Here is an 8,127-nt window from a genome sequence, read left to right as displayed (position 1 = left end):
AAACTAATGCTAACTGTCGCTGCTGTTAATCTGTACCGAGGTCAGATTCGCAAATCGGCAGGTTAGCCTGAAATTAGATCATCCATTAGTTAAATCATCACTTTGATGCAGAAAGAGAACTGGAGTGGACCCAGTCCTCATAAATCCCACAGAAGGGTTTGGGAAGGTGGCTCTGCAGCTTATTGAGAAGAATTTGACCGAAGCAAACCAGCTCCATATCCAGGAGCCAGCTAAATGCTGCAATAGTGAAAACAACTGGTCGCCCACTGCCACGGCCAAGGCCTCCAGACCTGCACGGATGCGTCCACCTGGGGAGCGTTCCCTGTCCCCAGCACGTGCTATTGCACAGCAACAGGGAGGCTCTGCGTACACCACAATGCATTGAGGGTGGCTCCGAGTTTCTCAGGACTCAGAAACCCAAAACTCACCTAGATTTTAAGAGTATCTTTATGGGACGATCTTAAGGGCTGCAAAAACTGGAAGCTTCTCCTTTGGGTTCCTCAACCCACCTGCCCGTGGGGGAGCCCCGTGCACTATCATCCAATCACCCTCAAGTTTAGAGCTATAAAAAGGGTGGGATATCTCCCGGTTAAAAAAGATAGGGAAGAAAAAAAGGGAGAAGCACAGCTAAAGATAAAGGTGCCGCAAGCCCTCCCTCCTGCAGAGCGTCACCGAGCGGGGGCTGGCGGCTGAATCAGCAGCCAGATGGTGAGGTCCTGCAGGCACGGCGTGCTGCGGCTGGCCGCCCGCGGAGCGCTCGGGGCCGGCAGCGGAGTGCTTGTGGGGTGCTGGGGTGTGGGGCGGGCAGGCTGGGTCACTGCGAGGCTCTGCAGGAGGTGGGAGGACCTCGCTGCCCCCAGATAACACCGTGCGGGGCCCTGGGCTCCTGCCCTGCTGCTTGGGGGCAGGAGGGCAGTACAGCTGTGTACTGGGCTGTGCTGAGGATGTGTGGGAATGGCGCAGGCTTTGTGCCTGGGATATCTCGGTGCACACAGCGGTGTCGTGTGGGGGGACCGTGTCGGGCAGACCCTGGCTGTGATCACAAAGGTGGGTTAATCGCACCGCAAGTGGAGTCCTGCAATGAAAGTCCTTCTGTTCTGCATTCAGCGCCACGTCCATCAGCAGCAGAGCCGGGCCGTGGCACGGACACCCCCTGGTCCCACCGCTCCCATGGTCACACCCAGAGCTGCTCCTGCAGCCCCAGCCCTACACGCGGGCACACTCCTCTCTCAGCTCTGCAGTCCTCAGTACCTTTAACTCCTTGCTCATCCTCTTCAGCTGACTCCACCATTACATCTATTGACAAATACCATCTACCGACAACTTCTCCACCTCTTCAAGAGGGATCTCAGACCCACAAACACTTCCTTCCCCCAAACCCTCTCTCGACGGAGGGCCCTGACAACAAACAACGACGTGTCATTTGTTTTTATTACTCCAGGAGGGCAAGCTGCTGTGCGTGACCAAGGAAACCGAGCGCTGGCTGCCCTTGTGAACTTGCTGAGCGCCTGATGGAGAGCGTGAGGAGTGGAGAGCTGGGGGAGTATGGAAAACATCGCTTCCCTCCTGCTCATTGGAGGAGGAGAGATTGATTGACTGTACTTGCTATAGCAGAGAGCTCATCGTGGTAGGCACAAAAGTGTGGTTAGTGCTGGAAAACCACTGGCCGTGGGGTGAGCACACTGCGAGGTGAGCAGCTCGGGTTGCTGTGCCAGGATGGTGCTTTTGGTGGTGCACCAAGAGGTGGTTGATAAGGGCAGTTGAATTTGCCACGCCTGTGACGGCTTCAGCATCAGAGTCATTTCTAAGTGTGTGACCAGTTTTGTGTTCACCCCATTTGGATGCTCTCAGCCTCCAGTTTTCCATAAAGGTGCGGATCAGTTTGTGTGCTGGCAAAGGGACAGCAGTGTGGAGGGAGAAGGGAAGGAGTGAAGGTCACAGGCTCTGTGTCGCACAGCACTGTGGGACTGCTGCAGGGGTGGCGTGGGTTGAGGACAGCACCAGGGGACAATCCAGCCCTCATGGCACAGGGAGTGATCTGGCAGCGCGTGCCCACTGCTGCACTGCATGCCATGCGACTGCAGGATGGGCTGCAGCTGGGCTTTTCCTCCAGCACTAAAAGCACTGATCTGCTACAGCAGGCTGCAGTGTGTGGCCACCCCTGTCTGCAAGCTCCTGCAAGGGGACCTCAGTGGCTCCTGTAGGCAAGAAGTCCTTCACCAAGGGGTTGGATCGGGCCCCACGGCAGCCCCGTCTGCAGCATCCCTCCCGGCTCCTCCGTCGCCACGGGAGCCCAGAGGGGATGCGTGGGGACAGAGTGGGGACGTAGAGAGGATGCGGAGAGGACACGGCGGGGACGCAGTGGGGACACAGAGGGGATGCGGAGGGGATGCAGCTGTGGCTGCAGCAGAGACGCAGTGGGGACGCAGTGAGGACGCAGTGCTGGCTGCAGCAGGGCTGAGCTGCCATCGACTCGGAGCGCAGGATGCCGGCTGCCCTGCGGGAAGGCGCGGGCAGGGCCGGGGGGGCTGTTGGAGGGGAATTGTGAATCTACTTTCTTACACGGCTGCGTACCACTGTGCAACGGTAATCCCCTGAGCAGGGTGAAGCAGAGGCCTAGCTACCATGACCTCCTCTGTAGGTTTCCATGGATACCATGTACTATAAATAAAAAAAGGAATTTCAAACCAGTTTTCAATCCTGCTTAGTGGGAATAGGAAACCTCTTTTGAATTTAGTTTCCTATCTCACCTTACAGGGGTTATTTTGCAGCCCGTTTGAAACAAATAATTACCCCTTCAGCCAGGAAATTACCTCCAATCATACCTATTTACTTCCAAACACTCGGCTAATTAGCGCGTTGGGGAGAGCTGCCTATTTGCGCGCGGGAGATGGGAGGCTGAGCCGCTGCGTTTCGGCGGTGCCGGCAGAAAGGACGGGGCCAGGGGTCAGCGCGGGGCGGCGGAGCGCTCCGAGCAAATAATGCCGGGCGGAGGAGAGCTGTAAAACTGGAACCGCCGCGACGCCGCGCGAATTAGCGTGCGAGGAGCCCGGCGAAAAAGGGAATATTACATCTGCATCCTTTTGCAATGAATCAGAGTCATGCTGCAGATTTTGTCTGGCATACTGGGTCTCTGGAGGATAGAAAATAATTTGGTCGCAGCAGTGGGAGGTGTGTGTGCGTGGAGAAGGGAGTTGCTTTCCAACAGCCTGCTGTGGTGAGAACATGCCTGACACTTCATTCCTTTCCAGTTAATGCAGCGAGGCCGGGAGGAAACTTAACCCTCTAATTGCTAAAGTGTACGGGGGACGGGGAAGGTCCCCGCTCCGCACAGGGCGCCCGCGGGTCGCAGCTCGGCACGGCCCCGCCCGGTGGGGGCAGGGAGGCTTAATGCGAACCAGGCGCGGGGCAGCGGGACGGGAGGACAGAGGGGTTGTGTTTGTCAGACCTCGGGGCTGGCAAGCGGCCTGCGAGCGCGGCTCGTCACAATGCTGGGCCGCAGCCAGCCGGACATGTGGCGCTTGGCTGCGGGGTCCCGCGGTCTGGGCTTCCCACACGGCGCCGTGGCCCCGGCGCACGACGTGCTCTGAGCTCCCGCACGGTGGGTGCTGGCGGCCCCGGTGCCCCGTCCCCTGCCGGCCCCGCGGCACCTGCGAGGTGCTTCTGTAGGCCCTGGGGTGAAGGACACCTCCTGTGCCTGCGGGGGCTGCTTGGTAGTCCTCAGCTGCTCGCAGCACATCGCTCCCCGCACCGAGCGGATTGGGGCGCGCCGTCTCTTTGCTTTGCTCACCCTGGACAGTGCAGGCTGGGGCCGGCCAGTGAGCACTACACAGCCAGGGAGGATGAGGAGGGGAGGCAGCCCTGCCAGCAGTGTGGATGCACAAAGCACCTAGGGCTCCGCTGCAGCCGCGCGCACTGTCTGCTGCCAGCTAACGGCTCAGGGTGATGGGGCATCTGACGCCCAGCCTGTTTTCTGCTGCCCTGCTGAAGCTGCTCATTAGCATTTCCAGAACGTCGATGTGTGCTCGGATATACGGGAAGGCACTCGTAGCTGCACAGCAGCAATATATCAACGTTAGAGAAGGGCCCATTTAAGCTTAATATCAGAGGCCGGGTTTTTCTGGAGTCAGGTGTCTCATCCCCATTGAAATTCAACGGGAGTTGGAGTCTCTGCTCCCAGGGCTTCTTTGAAAGTCCCAGACTTAATTAGTATTTATCTTAATTAGGGGGACGTTACCTGCTCTGGGAACCTCATGCTATTGGCAGCGCTCATCCCCGCGGCGCCCTGGGAAGGCCTCCATCTGAGGGAGGGGCTGACTGCAGTGGGGCTCAGGCTGTGTGTGGGGCCGGGGGGCAGAGCTGCGTCCTCCTGTGGGGCCGGGTGATGCAGAGCCCTCCGGTGACACCAGAACCCCACGGTGACGCTGGAGCCCCATGGACGGATGCAGGGCCAGCCTTGAACACAGGGCTTTGGGGCAGGAGAAGGGAAGGGGAGGCAGGAGGTGATGGAGCACATTCAGGGCTGCTCCCTGAGGGACAGCGTGGGCAGAGCTGGTGCCCATGTCTGGCCTGAGTGAGAGAAGTGGGACAGCAAGTGGCCCGGGTAGAGCAGGGCTGGGATGGACGGTCTGCAAACCTGCCTCACAGAGGGATGCAATGTGGGCTTGTGGTTCTATTGGAGAGGAGATGCTGGGGGCTACCTGCAGCTGGGTCACAGGAGACAGACAGGTGGAGGCACACAGCCAGCCTTGGTTATCTTATTTGGTCCCAGTGACAGGAGACTCCACCTGTGGGGCTTCCCAAAGATAGGAGATGCTTCCAAGCTAGATCACTCTGCTGTGGTGCTGAGCCCCTTAAGGAGCCCCAGCAGTGCTTGTGCGGCTCGTTGCAAAGGTGAGGACTGAGATCAAGGTGAAGAGTGATGGCTCACCTGGGGGGAGCTGAGTGATGACCTTGGAATCTTACAGGCAACTCATGGGGACATGGCAGGGACACCACCCACGAGCAGGCTGAGAGCTGCTGTCATGCAGTGGCTGGGCAGGAGCCTTGGGGAGGAGAGACCTGGGGCCAGGACTTCGTGCAGGTGTGCTTCCTAAAGGTGATGTTCCAGATCTGCTTCCAGATCGCCTGCCTGGCAGCTGGGGAAAGTGGTGGGATGGAGAGCGGCCTCGGGTGGCTCCATAAAGAAGGGAGGGAATTAGTCACTGGGAGTAAGGGAGTAGTCCCAGCTTGAAACATGTTGCAGAAACTGATTCATGAAGATGCTGATCACTCTTACCTCCCCTCTTCCAGCTGATTTTCCATTACCAGCAAGAGGAGGATAGCAACAGTTTCGTAAGAGAAGGGAAACTCCCAGAAACAAATCAAGGGTTCCTGTTGAATATTCAGGTAGAAATTCCTAGGAATGTTAACAGCTGAAATCAGGAGCCACATCCCCACAAACGACACTGGGAGAGGTGAAGAAAGCATTCTCTCCAGGCACCGATGACACAGAAATAAAAGAGGTGGCACTGCATTTAATGTTACCCTTAAGCTTTTGTGTTCAGCCAGGAAACAGTGGGAGCTGGAAAGGTGGACAGACTCCATCAGTTCATTCTGCATCATGTAAAACTACCACTTATCTTACCAGATATTTCATAGAAGCCCTGCTGGTCTCAGCCTGTAGATTTGAGGTTGTAGACAATGTGCTGATGTAAAGTTGTTTGAACTTACGGAAGATCTCGAAGGCTTGGGTCCCATGTGCTGTGATTGGCACTGTACCAGAAGTGCTGATTACATGGAGCAGGGTGCTGCAAGGTGGGAGTCAGGCTGGGATCAGCCTCAGGTGGGAGCAGCCATCAAGCCAGGTGATGTGGAGGTCGGGTGGGATGTGCTGCAGCGGTGAGGAGCGGCGTGGGGCAGGGTGCTGGCTGCCTCTGCAAGCCTCGGGCCTCAGGAATGCTTCCAGGGCCACAGGGCATACGGAGAAAGGCTGCTTTTAACTTGTGGGGCACTTCTAGTCAGCAGTCAGTGGAGGAGGTCATCTCCTCTCCGAGGTGGCTGGGAGAAAGGATCCGTTCAGCTGCTTGGAGGTCCCTCTGGAGGAGCTGAATTCCACAGGCAGGGAAGGGGGCCGATCTCTGGCCCTGGGGAGCAGCCCCTGGAACTGTCTGGAGACCATTTCCTCAGCTCTGAAATTGCTCTGAGGCAGCAGAGACACCCAGGCCTGCAGTGAGGGCTGAAAGCTGGAAGAGAGCATTGGCCACCCGGGACCAGCTCGAGTGCAGCGTGGCTGGGAGGTGTGGCTGGGACTTCCAAAACAGCTTATGTACTCAGCAAGAACAACACTGACTCCAGATAGACCATCAGAGGAACTCACCCACACAGAGCAGAGAGAGCTGCCCTCCAGCTACCTGAGTACATCGTTTCTTGGCAATCGTATATTGCAGGGGAGAGCCACTGCCTTCCCTGCTGCAGGAGGCGCAAACAAAGGGTGTGCAGAGGACTGAGCACTGACACAGGCTGTCCATAAAGGCTGTGGAGTCTTCCTGCTTGGAGATCTTCAAAAGCTGCCTGGACATGGTCCTGGGCACCCTGCTTGAGCAGAGTTTGGACCTCAAAAAACCCTACCAAACTCAGCCTGTGATTCTGTGAAAAAGCAAGAGCAGAGCCTAAAATAGCTGGCTGGAGCTCAGCATGTGTTCTGGAAGAGCTGGAGCAATCCAAGCTTACCTCACCTGCAATCCTGGCTCACCAGAGCAGGTGAGGAGCTTCACTGCGTGCTGGGGGGGGGAGAAGCTCACTGAGTGCATCACTCAGCACAGAAGGAGGAATGGGGCAGCCTCCAGGTGCCACCTCCGGATACCAGCATGAAATGGAGATGGCTGGAGGGGCAGCAGCTCCTGGGAAGGAGGAGCAGTTCAGCAGGCAGCTGGAAAAGCTTTTGTGACAACCTGCTCTGAGCTCTCACCCTGCTGGCCCCACCTGAATTGCTTTTCCTGGGAAATGCCAAGCTGCAGTGTGGCAGCCCGGCACCACAGCCAGCTACTTCTGTGATGCTACTTTTGGGGACGAGCAGGTGCTTTGGTCTTTCTGGGTTTAGCGAGCAAGCTGAAGGCTTTAGGTACACCCACCAGCATCCTTCCTTCTGGAGCAGGTCACAAAACCAGGTTGCTCCTCTCCATGAGTAGGTTGTGGAATAAATTTGTGCATCATCCATCTGTAGTTGGGCTGAATGATCTATCACACTAATCCTCACTCTTTGGAGAGGCTCTTGGGCTGGGGCTGGGCCTTTGTAAGGAACCACCAGGATGCATGAGTGGAAGTAAACAGGATTCCTGTGGAGCAGTCCTCCTACATGAGACTGGCATCTCTGGAAAGTCTTGTGTGGACAAGATGATGCTCTTCCTTGTTGAGTGTGGAGAGGAGTCTGGAATAAAACCACATTTGCTCAATTGCTCTGCTGACTCAAAACCTGTGTGGGTCTGTCTGGGTAATTCGGTAACGTCCCGAATGTTGTCAGAGCTGTGCAAACTCCTTAATGGCAACACCAGTGTGGAAGGCCCGAGTTGCTCCTGGGAGGACTCAGAATGTTCTGGTGGAAAAACTGCCTCTACACCACAGCTGGAATCATGGCTCCTGTGTCAAAGCCATCTTCCCTGAGCCATCCTCCAGCCCTGGATACACCACGGTGTTAGGGCCCAGCCCTGGAGCTCTGTGCAGCACAGTCACTGCCTGTCCCGCCACAGTCCTTTGGATGACATGGGAAGCCTGCTAGTGTTTGACCTGTGGGGGTGCTGTCCCCATTGCAAAGCCAGGCAGGTGGCAGGGTGGGGAACTACGGATGGGTGCTGTGAGACACGAAGTCCCACAGGACAGGTGAGCGGCATGGCCAGGACCTTGCACTGAGTGCTGCTGGAGGTCTGCACACCCCACCTCACCAACAGCAGTCACCAGTGGGAACTGGAGGGCTAGGGCAGCTGCAGAGCCTGGGGCTTCTGTGTGCACGATCTTGGAACAGTTCAGCTGGCAAAACTCACATCCTTGGTAGCTCTGAGTCTCCGAACTTGGTGGATGTTTGGAGCCAAAGGCTTGCTCCAATTCTGGTGAAGGCAAATGGACTTTCCTGTCTGAATCCTCTGACCTGCA

General features: G+C 56.9%; 1 long non-coding RNA gene across 1 annotated transcript; it reads left to right on the top strand.

Moving 5' to 3' along the window:
- Positions 1-725: 725 nt before the first annotated feature.
- LOC146543290 (uncharacterized) lies at positions 726-7,433 on the top strand. Its single transcript, XR_014886520.1, has 2 exons — positions 726-3,217; positions 5,293-7,433. It is a non-coding gene; the product is annotated as an uncharacterized LOC146543290 (long non-coding RNA).
- Positions 7,434-8,127: the final 694 nt, after the last annotated feature.

Source organism: Meleagris gallopavo, chromosome 15 (assembly GCF_905368555.1).
Source record: "Meleagris gallopavo chromosome 15, MGAL_WU_HG_1.1, whole genome shotgun sequence".
Classification (NCBI taxonomy): domain Eukaryota; kingdom Metazoa; phylum Chordata; class Aves; order Galliformes; family Phasianidae; genus Meleagris; species Meleagris gallopavo.
This window is presented reverse-complemented; position numbering and strand designations above follow the sequence as displayed.